Genomic DNA, 18,919 nt, shown 5'->3' with positions numbered 1-18,919 from the left:
GTCTTATAGAGCAAAAAATATGGTAATCCTTCCTGCTAAGCTAGCCTAAATAGCAAATGTTCCACCTGGCTGAACTTTTGCCTCCTTCTCCACAGGGTCCATTTTCAACCCTTCCTTCACTAAGGGTCACTATTTAATCCAAACTCTCATTTCCTCCCTAACCTTACTTATGATGCCTCAAGTATATTATTGGCAACTGATCTTAAAATGTGCCCTACATTTTCTACAGTTACCACCCATTACTTTTTAGAAAAAATATTTTTATTAAAGATTTCTTGGTTTACAAAAGTATGTGCAATGTCTCTTTTTCAAGTTACATTTTCTACAGATCAGTTTCACTTGTTGAGACATTAGTGCTGCATTAGGAAGAAAAGGGGGAAAGAGGTGGAAGGGGGCATGGTGAGTGGGGGTCAGGGGGCAATGCTTCTATTCTACTTAGTGTATGTGTGGGGTTTTGTGTCAGCGTCACTTGTGTGGGCTAGCTTTACTATTCGCTTGTATTTGGTGGTGAGAGGTTGGGGTTGGCCCTAGGGTATGGTTGATTGTCTTTGATTGGCTGTAGTGAACTTTGTTTTTGTGTGTGAGTGGGGAGGGTGGGTGGGTGGGTGTTTTTGGATCAGGTTAACCAGATTGATTCAAATGCTGTTGGCGGGTTCTTGTTGTTGTCTTGTTGGGCTGTGTATGTGATAAAGGGTAACCATATTGAGGTGAAGGCGACATCTTCTCTTTGTCAGTGTCAGTTTCAGTTTGTTGGTTAGTTTTTCTAATAAGGCTGTTTCCCATACTATTCCATGCTTGCTCCTGACAGGTCTCTCTAGTGTCTGGCTATGATGCTTCCAGCTGCTGTCTTGAGCTGGTCCTACACTCGAGTAGGACCCTGGTAGAGACACATGCCCAACTGGCATGTTCCCTCCATCCTGGTCGATCATTCGGGAGCTTCATTAGCTTTCTTCTGTCCGAACATCACAGCGACCGATGCCAACAGACATCGGCACACTTAGGGATCCGCAGAGTCTTCGCAGCTTGCATAACAGACCTCAACAACTCAGCATGTTGGCTAATCTACTTTATTTACATATAAACACACACGGAACACTGCAACATGGCTCCCTCTCTCTCTCTAGCATCAGATAGCAAAGAGGGGAAAAACAAAGGACAATAGTCCTACTTCATGGAACACAGTAACAGAAACATCCTTAAAAAAATAGTAATAATTATTAAGCATTTTAAAATTACAGAAAAAACAAAGAGACAAAAAAGAGGGGGGGGACAAGGGAAAAACAAACAGCAATCAAACAATACAAATCGATAAAAATCAAAATCAAAATCAAAAAACAAAAACAAAACACGTAACACATCAAAATCAAAAAACAAAAATAAACCACAAAAAATTAAAAACAAATCCAATATTCCCAAATCCTTAACTGTCATTGCCTTATTTCATCGACCTCCTCACACCTCCCTTTTTTGTATTCTAGTTATTAATTATCACAGCAAATCCTTCCCATTTTTCATAATATTCTGTCATTAAATTACCTTAATCTATTTTAACCTTATCTTACTATAAAAAACCCTAAAACTTAAAACTTAAATCTTATTTATACCAATTTCTCATAACCATAACATATTCTTGCATAGTTCTTTTTAACATTTATGCTAAAGCCAAATAATTTCGTTCCAACATTTTTCTAATACTCATTAATTTTACAAAACAATCCTAAATAATTTTTTTTTAAAAAAACTTTCTTCCAATCTTCATCCAACGTCTCTTCCTCCTGGTCCCGGGTTTTGTCAGTCCTTTCTATCCCATCCATCTAGTTCATTAACCTGGTAATCTTATGTCCGAGGCCCTTAAGTCTCTTCCATGTCCCTTCCGCAGATCTTCCTCATATTTATACCTGTACTTTACTATGTCTCCTGGTCCTTTCACTCGTGGAAACTCCAACTTGACAGTATTTTTGTCCCTTCTCGACAGATCAGCCCCTTTTCCATAGTCCACACTGAACTCCATGTGGTATTTAAAAGCATGTTTCAAGGTCCCTCCAGAGTTGAGAACCCCCACAACCCCAAACTCCTCACGGTCCATTGCCAGAATTGAAAAGTCAAAACATCCCTGCATAGGGGGGGGGGGTCTATCCAGCCCCCCATCTCCAAGCCAAACAAAACTCTATCTCTCCAAATCTGGCTTTTTCCAAGTTCATTTGTCAGATCCAACAACTCATGTTCCTGCTGGGCCACAGCTCCCTCCATCTCTGCCACCCAAGGTCCAGCCACAGCCTCCTCCCTCATCTGATCTGTCAGAGCACACTCCTGAATTGATTCCTGAGTGGGTTCTATATAGATACCTACTACCTGTCCAAAATTTCTAATCACAACAGTCATCAAATCCGTCTTCTCATGTAACTGTTCCAATAAAGCACTTGTCTTGCAGAAAGCACGCACCAGAGCCTCTGAATACATTGTTATACAAGGTCAGAAGTCTGTTCCCACGATGTTAATCTGTTTGCAGCTGCGAAGCTCCCCAGTTCAAATTTAATAACAGTTTCACAAGCTCCCTCTAGGGGAAGAACTTCTATTTGTATCAATCTCTTTTCTTTCTTTTTTTAACAGCAGATCTAACAACAAAGTTTCCTTTTTCGGATATTTTGTCAATATTTGTTCCTTTAAAATGCGAAAGAGAACAATGGAATCACTATGTTTCTCTTCTTTTAACTGTCTGTCAAAAACATTTGTCTATAGTCAATGAACTTCCCAAAAACGTCTGTCCTGACACCCCGCTCCCAGGTTCAAGACGGTGGAAAATTACTTTTCTTTACACTCTCTTCTGCAGGTTTAAACAATCCGGAAAAAATCCCCCCTCTTCTCCTACTTCTGAAGGGGGTTCAGTAGTTTTAGATGATGAAAGTTGATCCTTTACAAACGATTTTCTAAACTCTAGTTTGCCATGTCTTTGCTTTAATCTATCTACAAGAAACGGAAGGCTGACTTCCTGTTTAGACCTTCCCGCTTCAGTGCCAAATTAAGAGGAATTTCTTAATCCAATTTTCCGTTCTACTCACAGATCGTTGTTTAAAGTCCAATTGTCTAAATTTGATCTGCTCATGGGTAGTTGTTTTTGTAGCCAAATTGTCCCAGGAAAAAGGTAGCGCTCTCCGGCAACGGCTGTGCGGCTTCGCTCCACGGAAGAAGCAGTTGACTCTCAGCACCGCGCCACTAGCCCCTCTTCGCTCCAGAGCCCGTAATTGGGTTCCTTTACGAATAGGGGGGGGGCGCAAAAGTTGCCCGCCGAGTCCCATGGTCACAGGCTTCATCCGCCTGTGATTTTTTAAAGGGTCCCCGCTTCGCCGTAGCGGAACAGACCCGTTTTCCGTGGAGCCAGTCCCTCCGGATCAGAGGGAATCCGCCATTACCGATGGCGCCACCCCGGAAGTCCACAGTAACACAAACATCCTGTCTCCATCACTTCCCACTCTGTGGAGTCAAAACATACCATCATGCCATAGACAACAATCCCATGACTGCAGTCATGGAGCAGGAATTCTAACAGTTACCACCCATTACTGTGCTTTTCTTAGGCTACTTCATTGGAGCCTAATATTATTAAGCCAAGTAGAGATAGGGATGTATACAGGCAGCAAGACTTTTTGTATGTGTTTAAGTGAAAAGAAGAATACGGATTTACTCTCACAAAAACAGCAAGACTCCAAGGCTCTTTTCAAGCTGGAGACTTTTTGATAGGTAGGCCTGTATCAAAAAAACCCTATTGCATGCAGCCATTTTATAAAGAGGATTTATTGAAATAGATGTTGACCCACTTTATCCTCGGGTCATAAGACAGATGACATGTTAATAGCCACTAAAATATTCAAAAAATGAACAGGAGCATGTGGTAACAAGAACCCCTGCATGAAAATTTTTAACTGCAACCACCACATGCCTGCATAAATAAAAAAGGCCTGCAACATTGATGTAGGGCTCCTCCAGAAAGGATTTTTATTGTGCATTCATTATGATTTCTGATCATAATGTTGAGGCAGTAACCCTACCCTAAGCTACATACCTGCTCTTTCAGAGGGAGTGTAATCCCGTCAAAAGCAGACAACCTCACATCCATCCAGTTTAGGGAACCACGCACTAACAGTCTTACCAGGACTGAGCTTCAGTTTGTTGGCTCTCAACCAGTCCATTTGGATTGTGTCCAAAAGTTAAAAAAAGATTTCCATGTATAGATGAGTCTTACCAGGTGCACAGAGAAATCTCCTTTATAGATGGAGGAAAAAGTCAATGCGTCACAGTGCAATCTTAACCCTGTCTATTCAGAAGTAACTCCTACTGAATTCAGTGGGGCTTACACCCAGGTAAGTGTGAATAGGATTGGGGCTTTACTCAGTTGCAATCCTGTATGGCTTGTGGTACCCTAAGCACTGAGTAAAGGTAAAGGTAAAGGTAAAGGTAAAGGTAAAGGTAAAGGTAAAGGTACCCCTGACTGTTAGGTCTAGTCGTGGCTGACTCTGGGGTTGCGGTGCTCATCTCACTTTATGGCCAAGGGAGCCGGCGTACAGCTTCCGGGTCATGTGGCCAGCAGGACTAAGCCGCTTCTGGCCAACCAATGCAGTGCACAGAAATGCCGTTTACCTTCCCGCCAGAGTGGTACCTATTTATCTACTTGTACTTTTGGTGGGTTTCAAACTGCTAGGTTGGCAGGAGCTGGGACTGAGAAACGGGAGCTCACCCCATCGAGGGGATTCAAACCACTGACTTTCTGATTGGCAAGCCCTAGGCTCATTGGTTTAACCCACAGCGCCACTTGCATCCCTAGTAGAACCTTCTAAATGCTGGATGGTTCTGGTGCTGTTTTCTGGTGTTCCTGCTGTTTTCTGGTTTACAGTGAGACATTTTAGTATTTCTCTGGCTGTTCTGTTCTGTTCTGTACTGCTCTGCTCTCTAAGAAACTGCCAGTTTAAAAATAACTTAGAATTGAATAATGAATCGCTAAGGGTGACATGATCTTTGTTGCCGAAAAACATGAATGGAACAATTGAAGAGATCTGATCTCGTTCCCTTCTCTGCCTGCACCAGTCAGTAAGACAGCACTATAATTCTCAGTTTAAGTACAGAGCATGAATTCAGTAGTGTGTAATTTAGTGACAGGAAAGTGGCCAAGCATATATTGCAATCTGGTGTACATTGTCTTTAAAGCTGCTTACAAATCATACACTTCTAAATAGTTAGGTGCTGTTTGCGAGTGGTTCAAGTGGTCTGGATTAAAACAACATGTGTACATCTGCGCTTTGTCAGTCGCTTTTTATCTACTGCCATGTGGGGATGCACAAAAATATTTTTTTGCTGAACATATCAAACGATTAAGGAAGAAGCCCAAGCCATTTGTATAGACTTGATTTGATGCCACAGAGACAATCAGACATTATGCAATTCATGCAATTAGCAATTGAGCGGATGTTGGGTTTTTTGCATGCATATCTAAGTGTGTCAGAGGTGTGTCAGGATCTGACAGCGGGTATTGGAGTTTAACTCTCTGCCCTCTTGCTATGGTCCCAATCCACACTGAGTCCCCTGCACCTGCTTTTTATATTGTAAGGAAATTTTCTATTGGCATGAATGGAAACCTTCCTTCCAATGCAAATAGCACTTGTGGGGCATCTGATCTGGATTCGAGCCACAGCAAGGAGCAAAGGGTTAAATCCCCCTAACCCCCTCCAGGGTTCTGATCTGGATCAGGCCCCATGCACTTGCGACTGATTTCAGGAAAATGCATTAATGCAAATGCTAATTGTATGACTGGTGTATTACAGACTTTCTCAACCTTGGGTCCCCAAATGTTGTTGGACTACCACTCCCATCATTCCTCACTGTAATAATAATAATAATAATAATAATAATAATAATAATAATAATAATAATTTATTTGTACCCCACCCATCTGGCTGGGTTTCCCCAGCCACTCTAGGCGGCTTCCAACAAAATATTAAAAATACTCATTCGGGATGATGGGAGTTGTAGACCAACAACATCTGGGGACTCAAGGTTGAGAAAAGCTGGTGTATTGTCTAGTTTGGCCATTAATATATTTTTTCATAACTTCCCCTACGGTCCAGACAAATTACACCAATTCAACCTGATACAGGGCTGCAATACTTCAAGGGCTGTCTCTTTCCACATGAACGTATCCAAACCCTGAGATCATCTTCGGAGGCCCTCCTTTGTGTGCCTCCTCCTCAAAAGGTCTGGAGGGTGGCAACACGAGAGCAGGGCCTTCTCTGCAGTGGCTCCCCTTCTGTGGAATGTTCTCCCCAGGGAAGTCTGCCTGGTGCCTTCATTATACACCTTAGGTGCCAGGCAAAAACGTTCCTATTTAACCAGGCCTTTGGGACCTGATTGACATCCTATACCCTTTTAAAATGTGGTTCTTTTTTGGGGGGGGGTGTTATTGGGTTATTGTTTTTATTTTGATTTTTTATATTGTGATCTTTTCTGTGAACTGCCCTGAGACCTACGGGTATAGGGTGGTCTCTAAATTCAATAAAGTAAAGGTAAAGGGACCCCTGACCATTAGGTCCAGTCGTGGCTGACTCTGGGGTTGTGGCGCTCATCTCACTTTACTGGCCAAGGGAGCCGGCGTACAGCTTCCGGGTCATGTGTCCAGCATGACTAAGCCGCTTCTGGCGAACCAGAGCAGCACACGGAAACACCGTTTACCTTCCTGCCGGAGCGGTACCTATTTATCTACTTGCACTTTGACGTGCTTTTGAACTGCTAGGTTGGCAGGAGCTGGGACCGAGCAACAGGAGCTTACCCCATCATTGCGGGGATTCGAACCGCCAACCTTTTGATCAACAAGTCCTAGGCTCTGTGGCACCTTTCCTAAATTCAATAAATAACAATAAAATAATAATACAGCAAGATTGAGGCACATGTGAAAACAGGTTCCATGCAGGAATCTGCTTTATACCAAGCAAGATGATTGGTCCGTTTAGATCAGTATGGATTGACTGGCAGCTACTCTCCAATGTTTCAGGCTTTCCCAAGTATCAGGCAGCTCCCTGCATTCCTATGTTTAAAGAGAAGAGAGCATCATATTAGGTATTTGTGTTCTTCTTCCTGGCTGGTGGAAAGGATGGAGGTGGGAGAGATGGAGGCAGGATGATGCGGTCATATTTCTCAGCACTCCCCTAAAGCAGCTGGTGGGAACTGCAAAGGCATTAAAGGACAGAGCAGCCCAGCAGACTTTGTTCTCACAGATTCTCTTAAGTGTAGAAATTTTACATCCAGTTATAATTCAAAACAATCTGCCCCGGATTTGCTGTCATAGGTGATCAGTGTTTGAGTCTCCTCTAGCAAAATGCTCAGATGGTTTCGACACATTCATATTTTTCTCCACCAGGCCCTTTGCTGACGACACACATAAATTCATTGCTAACATATTCTAAACAAAGAAGTAAAGCCTAGCATGGCAAGATTCTTTCAATTAATTCTTGGAAACGTCCAAATTTACTGTGCGAGCTGAGCCGCTCTCATAGGAAATCGTTGAACTCCCCCCTTCTCTCTTTTATGAGCACATCTGCTTAGCATCTGAGTTTCTGCATAACATGAAATTGAATAAAGCTCAGCGCTAAACCATGTCAGACTATATAGCTGGGGCCCCACAGCAAAAGGCATTCTGAAACACTTCATCTGTTTTTCACCAGAACAATGAGAATGCCAGAGAAAACCATTTCCACGCTACATTTGACATACATTCAGAAAACCAAAGGACATGATAGGAAAACTAGTTTTTGCAAGGAATTCCATAGCAGAAGGGTAACTATTTATTTATTTATTCATTCAATGAAGATCGAATTTCACTGTGGCTTATCTTTAAGACAGTGGCTTATTGCTAAAGGTTAACAAAGCAATGCCACAAAGCCGTGAGTAGAAAGCTGCTCCATTTTTGCCCTGCTAAACGCCAATTTGCGCAAGCAAATTAGCACTGAAAGAATGAGGATGTGTGTTAAATGTATTGGCTCTGAGTTTATGTTTCACCAGGCATGCTACTTGCACCTCAGTCCACATTTAATATGACACTGTAAAGCTGCCAAGATGGTTGAGTGTTGGAGCAGAAAACAGAGGTTGAGGATTTGTGAGCTGGGTACATACTGAAGTAATCATATGAATACTTGAGTATATGTATTTATTTTTATATGTGAACTCTGCATAGGTCCTCTTAACCTGCATGACTAACAGGCCAACTTGAATGAGTTCCAAGTCATTCTGTGTCAGGCAAAATACTATTTAAACATTGCCCATACTGACTAAACACAGTTTGCAAAGCAAAGTGTGCCATATTTCTGTTGAGCCTATTTACTTGCCTGCAACTCTGATACTGCTTTACTTAGGTTTACTGCATAGCAAGTTATTCACAATTCAGACTGAGGAAGGAGTAAAATTTTGTTTCTGCACGTAGATAAATAAGCAACTTGCATTACTTCGGCCACCAAAAATAAACATCAGGACTTAAGATCAGTACTCTGGGCCCATCAACTCGCAGTGTTCTCACAGTGGCCAACCAACTCCTCACTTGCAATATCCAGCAACGGGTATCCGAACACAAATAACCTCTGAGAGTGTGAAATTATGTAAAAATTAAAGTCTCCATAATCATATCACATATACATATATTTTAATTCTATGATACGTTAATGAGCCGCTATTGGACAAAAAATGAATGAATGAAATATCCCCATAGGGCAGAGGAACCAGAGACCAAATTGCAAACATGCGCTGGATTATGGAGAAAGCTAGAGAGTTCCAGAAAGACATCTACTTCTGCTTCATTGACTATGCAAAATCCTTTGACTGTGTCTACCACAGCAAACTATGGCAAGTTCTTAAAGAAATGGGAGTGCCTGATCACCTCATCTGTCTCCTGAGAAATCTCTATGTGGGACAAGAAGGTACAGTTAGAACTGGATATGGAACAACTGATTGGTTCAAAATTGGGAAGGAGGACGGCAAGGCTGTATATTGTCTCCCTGCTTATTTAACTTATATGAAGAATTCATCATGCAAAAGGTTGGGCTGGATGAATCCCAAGCCAGAATTAAGATTGCCAGAAGAAATATCAACAACCTCAGATATGCAGATGACACAACCTTGATGGCAGAAAGTGGCAGAGGTTCTTTTTTTAATGAGGGTGAAAGAGGAAAGCGCAAAATATGGTCTGAAGCTCAACATCAAAAAAACGAAGATTATGGCCAGTGGTCCCATTACCTCCTGGCAAATAGAAGGGGAAGAAATGGAGGCAGTGAGAGATTTTATTTTCTTGGACTCCAAGATCACTGCAGATGGTGACAGCAGTTACGAAATTAAAAGACACCTGCTTCTTGGGAGAAAAGCAATGACAAACTTTGACAGCATCTTAAAAAGCAGAGACATCACCTTGCCAACAAAGGTTCGTATAGTTAAAGCTATGGTTTTCTCAGTAGTGATGTATGGAAGTGAGTGCTGGACCATAAAGAAGGCTGATCGCCGAAGAATTGATGCTTTTGAATTCTGGTGCTGGAGGAGACTCTTGAGAGTCCCATGGACTGCAAGAAGATCAAACCTCTCCATTCTGAAGGAAATCAGCCCTGAGTGCTCACTGGAAGGACAGATCGTGAAGCTGAGGCTCCAATACTTTGGCCACCTCATGAGAAGAGAAGACTCCCTGGAAAAGACCCTGATGTTGGGAAAGATGGAGGGCACAAGGAGAAGGGGACAACAGAGGACGAGATGGCTGGACAGTGTTCTCAAAGCTACCAGCATGAGTTTGACCAAACTGCAGGAGGCCGTGGAAGACAGGCGTGCCTGGCGTGCTCTGGTCCATGGGGTCAGGAAGAGTCGGACACGACTAAACAACTAAACAACAACAACAACACTTCCTCAGTATCTCTCTCTTTTTTACACACACACACACACACACACACACACACACACACACGCACACACTCACACAGTGTGAATAGGGTAGGGAATTTCAGGCACAAAGTAGATTCAGTTTTAATATCTTCCTATATACATAAAAATGGGACTTGTGGGGCCTGTACCAGTGGCCTTCATTAGAGGCATTGGCATGTATCTGATTACAAAAAAACTTTACAAGGTCATTTGAAGCCTGTACATCATATTAGGTACTTGACTTTTAATATATCCTATAACATCAGGCATGATGGCTTTTCCATGTGCTGGCTTTCCCCAACCAGTGATCACCAGATGTTGTTGGACTACAACTCCCATCTGCCCCAGGCAGCATGGCCAATGATAACGAATGATGGAAACTGTAGTCCAACATCTGGAAGATGTCAGGTATGTAGAATCATAGAATTGTAGAGTTGGAAGGGACCCTGAAGATCATCTGGTCCAACCACCTGCAGGAATATCCAGCTGTCCCATACGGGCATCGAACCTGCAACCTGGGGATTATCTGCACCATACTCTAACCAGCTGAGCTATCCATTGGACGTGGCTGTGTTTGTGTGCCCCTGAATGAGAGAGAAGCCCAAGGGGGTAAAAAAACTTGCAGTTTGATATCCATCTCTATTCATTGCATAGCCATGTTCTGAATACTAGCTTTTTTAAATATGACATCAGTAGATACAGGATATTTTGATGTTCCCATGGTCCTCTGTGACAATCTGTTCTAGGAGCAGCACATATTCTGCCGTAGCAGTTTGCTCGTTTTTTATTTCCCCGCTTGCCGAACTTTCATCCAAGCAAGCTTTGATTTTATCTTGGAGGTTGTGGTGACATGAAGAAATCCATTCTTGGTTTTTTCCTGTGCTGGGTTTATAATGTCACCAGATCCTTCTCATTAAAGGTTAGACTTAAGATTATTATTTTTCCATGTGTGAGGAGCATAGGGAATTAGCCAAGCAGGGGGGACTACAAAACCTGCCATACAACCTGCTTGGCAATGCAAGATAATACTGGAGATTGGGACAGAAGACCCTAGTGGGCTGGGAGGGTAGGAAGTCTGCTTGCAATTTACTTCTAGTCCTTTGAGGAGCATGGGTGAAGATATGAGATACTGCTTTATATTCTAGTCAGATAACACAAGGAGAAGCCTGTAGGATCAGACCAAAGGACCATCTAGCCCAGAATTCTGTTCCCACAGTGGCCAAGCAGATGCCCATGGAAAGCCAGCAAGCAGGTCACAAACACAGCACTCTCCTGCTTTTCAAACCAAGCAAACTGCTTCCCCCACCATCCAAATGTCATTCTCAAATAGAGGAAGTAATTGGGGGGAGGCAGAGTGTTCAGGCAGAGGTGCCTTGTAAGACAAAATAAGACAGTTGCCTCTAGGTTGGCGGTTTGAATCCACACAACGGGGTGAGCTCCTGTTGCTCTGTCCCAGCCCTTGCCAACCTAGCAGTTCTAAAGCATGCCAGTGCAAGTAGATAAAGTGGTACCGCTGTGGCGGGAAGGTAAACAGCTCTGGTTTCCGTCATGATGTCCCATTGTGCCAGAAGCTACTGTTAGGTCCATCATGAGACGTCCCCCAGCTTCTAATCACGGATACCAGCAGCCTTCAAGCAAGCAAACGTGCCTTATTATCGCTCTCTAGCATCCCACTGCCAGAGGATTGCCTCCTTCCATTCACCAGTTTGCCTCCTCCTAGTGGAAGAAACATGGGCAGTGTTGAATGTCACATCCATGGCCAGGTGTGTCCTGCTGGAAACAGAAAAGGGCTTTCCCCTTGGCCTGCCTGTATATCCGCTCAGTTGCCAAGGGTTTTTGTGACATCACAAGAAACCCACAGCCATTGGGGAGGCATCGTCTTCATTGCTTTAAGCTTCACAATGGCAGGTGGACCTATCAGTGATTGTGTGCTTGTTTATTGGGGACACGGGTGGAGCTGTGGTCTAAACCACTGAGCCTCTTGGGCTTGCCGATCAAGTCAGCAGTTTGAATCCCTGTGACTGGGTGAGCTCCCGTTGCTTTGTCCCAGCTCCTGCCAACCTAGCAGTTCGAAAGCATGCCAGTGCAAGTAGATAAATAGGTGTGGCGGGAAGGTGAACAGTGTTTCCGTGAGCTCTGGTTTCTGTCACAGTGTCCCGTTGCACCAGAAGCAGTTTAGTCATGTTGGCCACATGACCCGGAAAGCTGTCTGTGGACAAACGCCAGCTCCCTCGGCCTGAGCGCGAGATGAGCACCGCAACCCCAGAGTCGCCTTTGACTGAACTTAACCATCCAGGGATCCTTTACCTTTTTTACCTTAAATGTCTCCAAGTTGTTGCTAGGCATGTGCTTTGAGGTATCTTAGGGTGAGTACTCTCTGACATAAAGGTGACCAAGTGCCCTTGGTCCAGTCATTGGGTGGGATTTTACTCATGAGTCCCATCAGTGGAATTCCTGAGCAAAGACTTGCACTTGCACAATGGGTCTCTTCTTCCACCACATCCCCAGGCCCCTCAAAACTGGCTCTGGGGAGGTTGGGAGAACCCCTGGAATGTCTCACAGGGGGAGGAGAGGGAGGAATCATTCCATCTGGCAAGCCAAAATGCTGGCTCTGCAAAAATAAATCGCCTTAGCACACCACTGAATTTCCTCTCTATCTTCTTTTAATCTGGCACAGGATAACACTGGGTGAAGCTAGATAATTTGAACTCCTTGGAGGAAAGGCAGGATATAAATGCAATAGGAGTGTCTCCACCCCCATCATTCAGCCCAGACACTGAGGTCCAGTGCCGAGGGCCTTCCGATGGTTCCCTCACTGCAAGGTTACAGGGAACCAGGCAGAGGGCCTTCTCAGTGGTGGCGCCCTCCCTTCAGATGTGAAGGAGATAAATAACTATCTGACTTTTGGAAGACATCTGTTCCCTGTTTAGGGAAGTTTTTAATGTTTGATGTTTTATCATGTTTTTATTGTTCTGTTGGGAGCCGCCCAGAGTAGCTGGGGAGGCCCAGCCCCAGCCAGAAGGGCAGAGTATGTATGTATGTATGTATGTATAAATAAATAAATAAATAAATAAAATGAATAAATATGGGACCAAACTCTGCACATAATTTACAAGGACGACAATGGAATAGTCTTGCTGTTCTCTCTCCACTCTCTCAGAGGATACTTATACTATAGCATGTTTAAAGCACCTGCCTTCCCCCAAAGAATCATGGGAACTGTAGTTTACCACTCACAGAGCTGCATTTCCCAGCACTCAGGACGCTTGGTGGAAAGTCAGGTGCTTTAAATATGTTTTTAATGTATGGCGTATCTCAGCTTTTTTGTCTCTGCGTGTGTATAAAAATGCAATTGCTCTAGACTGTCCTGCAGTCCCGACACCTGGGGTGGGCAGACCTGGCCATGCGCCTTTCCTTTCCTGGCCGTCAGCAAGAAAGAAAACCCCCGAGGCCTGTCCTCTCTCCATTTGCTGGCAACCAAGCTCTCTGAAAAAGCAGCTTGTTCCTTGGCTGAACTGCTATAGCTAAGATGTTTAACCTAAGGGGCCACTTGTCACGACCAGATGCTTGTTGTTTCCCCATCTCCATCTTGGCCCCCAGCAAGGCTGCAAGATTACAACAGACATATGGATGGGAAGTGAGAGAGAGGGAGAGATCTGAGGAGGGAGAGGAATGTGAAGGCTGAGAGGGTTCTTTTTCCTAACCACTGCTTTGCTTGAAATCATCTCATTCAAGCACATCCAGGAATGGAGCTTGCCAAACCTGGTTTAGTAGGAACAAAAACCTGATCACTGAAGTGCTGCCAGAAAACAGGAGAAAGCAGTTGCAAGTTGGCTTCACATGATTGTAGACTAAGTCCAGATTGACCTTATTCACTCACGCCTCAACAGCTATCTTGCTTTGTCTTCTTCTACTCCTAAATTTCTTGTCTTTCTGAACCCCTTTACTACAATGACACAGTGACCCTCTTTCCTAAGAGCAAAATCCCTCAACTTTGACTTGCTTTGGGAGAAAACACACAATATTTTACTCATTATTTGCCCTTGTAAAGGTCAGCAATCTGTCTCTTTTCCTTGAGACTTCTGTCTCTGTTCTGCCCTCCGCGTCCCTTTTCTCTGAGGGTCTACAAATGCTGGCGAGGCTTGGAGAATGCCAAACACTGACTCATCAGGCTGATGTCTTCCAGAAACTGCTGCCGAAGTCTCCTGACTGTTTAAATTTCAAAGTAGTATAAAGCTGCTATAAAGGAAATTGAGAGCATCAACCAACTGCTCACACTGGGTGTTAAATGAGATGTGATGGAAATTTGTATAAACAGAAAGCCCTTTCACATCTCTTCAGAGAAAACACTGAAGATACGTCCAGAAATGCCTGGAATATGTAATTTAGTATTTAAAAAATCCCATCCTTGCTCTTAGAAACTTGGAGCATGAGGTTTCTAGATGGTCTTCACTCCAGGTACAGGTCAGGTCCAGATTGACCTTTCTGGGTCCAGATAATTTTATCACTGATCTCAAAGGACCAAAAGATCATCAAGTCCTTCTGCATATCATAATCCCAATAGCAGGTATGGAGAACCGTAGGCTCACCAGAAGTTGTTGAACAACTCCCCTCACCCTTGGCCATTGGCCATGTTGCTGTGGTTGATAGGAGCAGGAGTCCACTAACTTCTCAGGTTCCACATGTGGGATGTAATCCATTGGAGGAGTCAAATGCAACATTCCTTATTTTCCTAGAGTGGGCATAGGCAAGGGGGACACTCAGTCAGTGTAACTTCCTGTTCTGCTGACTGGAGCACCCTCCCCTTGCATGTGACCTGGGAGATGGGCATGGCTTTGGCTGACTCCATAAAAGAGCTGAGTCATGCAGCCATTTTCTCAGTCTGTTTTGTCTTTCACTCACTTGCTGATCTTTTGCTGCCATGCTGCTCTCCTGCAGCCATTTTTGTTATATTAATGCAATTTTGCTGTCTGCTGGCTCTCAGCCGGCAGCACATGAGCTCAGTCTCCCTATGAGACGAACCCACACTGTTTCTTTATGTAACTACCAAGTAAAGCCTGCCTTTCAGGGATCATATTGTGAACTGAAATGTGAGTAAACTTTGTTACTTTACTCAGAAAGACTCTTGTGTCTTTATTCTTTTAGGAGGGATAAAAGGGTACACCTGGAAATCTTAACTAAGAGATTCAAATGAATCTGCAAATTAGATTCCAGCTATATTGAGGGGATCTGCTCTGCTACATCACTTACTAGTGTGAGTGGAAGAAGGGTAATACAGTGGTACCTTGGGTTACGGATGCTTCAGGTTACAGACGCTTCAGGTTACAGACTCTGCTAACCCAGAAATAGTACCTTGGGTTAAGAACTTTGCTTCAGGATGAGAACAGAAATCGTGCAGTGGCGGCACGGCGGCGGCAGGAGGCCCCATTAGCTAAAGTGGTATCTCAGGTTAAGAACAGTTTTAGGTTAAGAATGGACCTCCAGAACGAATTAAGTTCTTAACCTGAGGTACCACTGTACTTATTCAACATATCCTTTCCTATTATCCTTAACATTTCCACACTACATCCCTGCATTAAACCAAGACTTCTTACTTATGGAGCATATTGCTCCAGAATTCGTGATCAAGGTGGCAATCCATTCTAAATACACTTACCTGGGAGTAAGGCCCACTGAATTTGATAGAACCTCTGAGCAGATGTGGTTGGGATTGTACTGCAATCAGGCTCCGGGTTATGAGAAGCCACCTTGCAGCTCAGGATCAAATACTACTCATGGATAGTATCCTGGCTCCCCAAAACATTCGGCCCCTCTGTATGAAGCAAAATCCATCCTTCGTCTTCAGTTATGGAAAGTCCCAATGACCCAGAGGAAGCTTGCAGAACCCCTCCCCCCCCAGATTATTGTTGGACTTCAAAAGCATTCCCTAAGCCCCAAAGTCATAATTCATAAATTAATCCAAGTGTTTTAAAACAAACGGAATAGTTTCCTCTAAATATCAATTTGTTTATATACTGCACATAACCGCCTCTTCTTTCAGGAAACCAAGGGCAAAACCAAATGTCACAGACCAGGATCTCAGTGAATACGGAGGAGGATAGTTAACCCTTTCCTCACACCAGTTTCCAGGTGGAAATTGCCCCTCCACAGCTGCTATTTCCTTCCAAAGTTGTTGTTTACTGCTAAAAGCACCTATGAGGGCAAAAAGCAGCTGGAGGTAGATAGTCTGCTGGATGCTGTTGTAGAAAGCAAAGAAACCCTCTTCCTGGTGCACCCACTCCTAATCTTTAAAATCTGAATTGGGACCACAGCCATGGTTGCTTTTTCTTGAAAAAGAGGGTGGCTATCTGTAATGAGTATGGGTTGCTCGTGCGTAAGTTACCGCCACTCCTGGCTGTGTTGCCTTGTTAAACCTTTCTGTCTGGACAGCCCTTCACTTCGTGGCTGCCTCAGTCGCTAGCAGAATCCGTCAGTGGGCGTTTCTTAAACCTTTTCCAACATAAAAGTTGTTTGACGCCAAGTCTCCTCCTACTCTCCCTGCGCGGAAGTCTTCTGCACAGGGAGGGCATAGGTAGCGGAGGACCCGTGCTCTCCCCGCTGGTGTCCGGTGAAGAGTCCTGGAGCCCTCTCGCCGATTCCCCCATCAGCCCCTCTATATCCCTGGTGTTGCGCTGATTTGCTTCCCCATCTGCGGAGCTGCTTCTCTCCCTGCTGGGCCCTTCTCCAGCATCATTTGAGAGCCTTCCCTCCGCCTCCAGCTCCGATGTCAGTTCCCTGACACTATCATTGTGCATACTTCCTGCCCTTCTTCAAAGCATGCTTAATGTTAAGAGGCTCTCCAAATATTTCCACCACCCCTGACTATTGGTCATGGTTTCTGAGGCTGCTTGGAGGGCCACAGGTTCCCCATTCCTGATATATTTTATTTAAGAGTACAGTATTTGTATCTCACCTTTCCATTAAAAAAAAAATAAAAATGCTCAGGGTGGGCTATACATATTAGAAAATACCCCCCCCCCCCAAGGACATTATCAGCACCAACTGAGCTCTCCAGGCATCCAAGTGTTGGAATGTGCAGTCATGGTTTCACATAGCAGTTGCATCCAGCATACTGAATCAGTCACAAGACCATATACAGGAGTAGTAATAAATACATTAAAAACGAGTTCCAATAATAAATACGACTGGACAGCAGTAAAGTGGTATTTGACAGTTCAGTTCTTATAGTAGTCAAAAGCAGAACTTGCACCCACCATTTTGTATCCAGGGGCTTTCTAGTTACTTTTGGCTAGTCCCTGGGCTAGCCCACAGATATTCTCCTCCTGCTACTACGGCCAATGCTTCTTTCACAGCTTCTCAGGTTATTCTTTAATAATCTTGTGGACAACCAATTTGACCCAACTCACAATGGGGTGTAGGCAGACATTGTTTCTTTTTCCATGGTGTCTATGACTTCACAAACAGCAGAGTGAGGTCCCTGAGGGATTAATTTTACATAAACAATGTGCTTGAGTGGGATGATACTGGAAACTGTCCGGATGCACTGGCAATGTAGCTCCTGGGGAACTATGGGAGAGCAATTTGATTCAGTTTGAAGCTAATGGCTAGACTACTACTTTGCTTGACTTCCTCCCACTGAAGTAGGTGCTTGGATGCAACTCTCTCATGCTGGGTATAAACTCACCCAGGTCTGCAGACATCCCCTGACCTGACCTAAATCTCCTGACCTGGCTGAAAAGGATATCTTGCCTGGTTTTTGAGTCTAGTGTTACCTCCTGCCTGATGTCTGTGTCTACATTTCCTCAAATATTACTCCTTTTTTTGCTCTGTATGCCTTTTGCTTCCTTCCCTTGTTTCTCATACCTATTCTTGCATCTGGATTGACCCTTTTGCACCAGACCAAGGCTGTTTGTGCCTTCTATGCTCTGAATGGAATTCAAAGCAGCTGGCATTGATCTCATTTCTGTCCCTTCCAGTACTGGCTCATGCCATATGCGGACCACTTCCTGTTAGTGCTCTTAGGCCTCAGTTCTGATCTTTGTCACCATGAAGAAAGGATAAGCGGTGGACATTTAATCCTGAGTCGAGGAGGAGAGTCTCAGGGGATATTTGGTCATGTTAAAGGTGAATCAGAATCTGTATGAGGCAGCATGAGCTGATGCAGGGACCTAGCTGTTGGGGGAAATCGGATCCTCCCTTAAATAGGGCACGTATGGCGGTCAGACCTGGACAACGACACCCTGTGCTGTGGGTGGGTACAATTGGTCAGCCACAACACCCGATTGGTAGGTCCCTCTAAGCTGGGCACAATCTGGCCAATGGGACGCAGTCCAAATGGTTCGAGGGACCTATTTATGCCCATGCGCGTGATCCAGAGCTTCCTCTTTCAGCATGTGCATTCAGAACACCCGCCCACCTCTCTCTACCTTTAGGGCTTGTTGCGCTTGACCATGCTATACCGTCGTGTGTCATCTGTCATTGGGACAGGGGCACGACAGGAATTTTCCCCACTTGACTGATTGGCTGTTGCCATTTGGGTTTCGCCTGCCGTGTAGCAAATCGTCACAACTTGTAAGGTTGCGGATAGGCTCTGGTTCAGGTGATAGGGATGGGAGAACGCTCTCACCATCCCTATGTGAAGGGTATCCTGTTAAAGGAATCCAGGGACTCGATGGTTTGGTCAACCCCTGTGAGGGGGTTGTGCCCGTGCCTGAGTCCAGGGGGACATTTGGGTGGCGGAGATAGCCTGTTCCCGGCTTTCCGCTTATCCAGGTGTTCACCCTTGGCTGACCTATGCTGGTGCCCTGGGTCAGTGCTACTTGCAAGGGTTCAGGGAGCTAGTCGAACCAGAGCCTATGCAACCAGTCACTTTCTGTAATCAATAAAGTTGTGGCCTAAACTCTGCCAAAAACCAAAACCAAAATTTGAGTCAGGTGTGAATCTATTTAGGGGGGAGGTTTCTGGGTCTAAACACGCAAATAGATAG

General features: G+C 44.4%; 1 protein-coding gene across 1 annotated transcript in view; it reads right to left on the bottom strand.

Moving 5' to 3' along the window:
• The window catches only part of S1PR3 (sphingosine-1-phosphate receptor 3), a 78,933-nt gene extending 61,721 nt beyond the window's left edge, over positions 1-17,212 (bottom strand). The window contains exon 1 of the mRNA XM_081213835.1: positions 17,187-17,212. The gene's annotated coding sequence lies outside the window, so the exon portion shown is untranslated. The remainder of the gene's footprint in view (positions 1-17,186) is intronic.
• Positions 17,213-18,919: the final 1,707 nt, after the last annotated feature.

Source organism: Podarcis bocagei (genome assembly GCF_964188305.1).
Source record: "Podarcis bocagei genome assembly, chromosome: 11".
In the NCBI taxonomy this organism is placed as follows: Eukaryota; Metazoa; Chordata; class Lepidosauria; order Squamata; family Lacertidae; genus Podarcis; species Podarcis bocagei.
The sequence above is the reverse complement of the archived record's forward strand: the minus strand, read 5'-3'. Positions and strand labels throughout refer to the sequence as shown.